Source organism: Theobroma umbraticum, unplaced genomic scaffold (assembly GCF_002168275.2).
Source record: "Theobroma umbraticum cultivar Fairchild unplaced genomic scaffold, ASM216827v3 scaffold_89.0, whole genome shotgun sequence".
NCBI lineage: Eukaryota > Viridiplantae > Streptophyta > Magnoliopsida > Malvales > Malvaceae > Theobroma > Theobroma umbraticum.
The window spans coordinates 3533183-3533790 of record NW_018397271.1 but is presented as its reverse complement, the minus strand read 5'-3'; positions in this window follow the sequence as shown (position 1 = coordinate 3533790).

Below are 608 nucleotides of genomic sequence, written 5' to 3'. Positions count from 1 at the left end.
AATAAATCCTTAACCTAGTTTCATAATTTTCATTAACATTATTCACAAACATGTAACTCACAATCCATATACTTTCAACCAACCCAATCCAACACAAAACAATGTCATTACATTGCATGTTTACTTTTTGGCTTTAGATTGAGTTCTTAACATATAGCTCACAATTTCCTCACATCCATGGTGCTGAAACAAACATGAACAATTAGCACACATCTCATTTCTTTTGCTTACTTGTGATTTCAATTTCTCATGTGTTGAGATGGTATCACAGCCAAAAAGAGATAAACACAAGAGAGCTCAAAGTTGAAAGTTTGTTAGCACAAACTTTGACCTAGAGATTCACATATTCTTTGTGAAGATATTTCAGTAAATCACTATGTGGATCACCATTAAAGGCAAGACAATTATTCTGCTATGGTTTGATAAGTGTTAGCTTCTGTACTCAACTCTTGAAGTCTAATGCACAATCCTCTTCCAGAAACTCGTGACTTTGAAGTTTGCCCAGTTGTAGTCAACTATGGTGCCTTTAGGGTAGACTATGGCTTTTTAAATCTTTGAATTTCTCAAATGTTATCCCTCAAGGTCGACTATAGCCTCTTTAGGGTCAA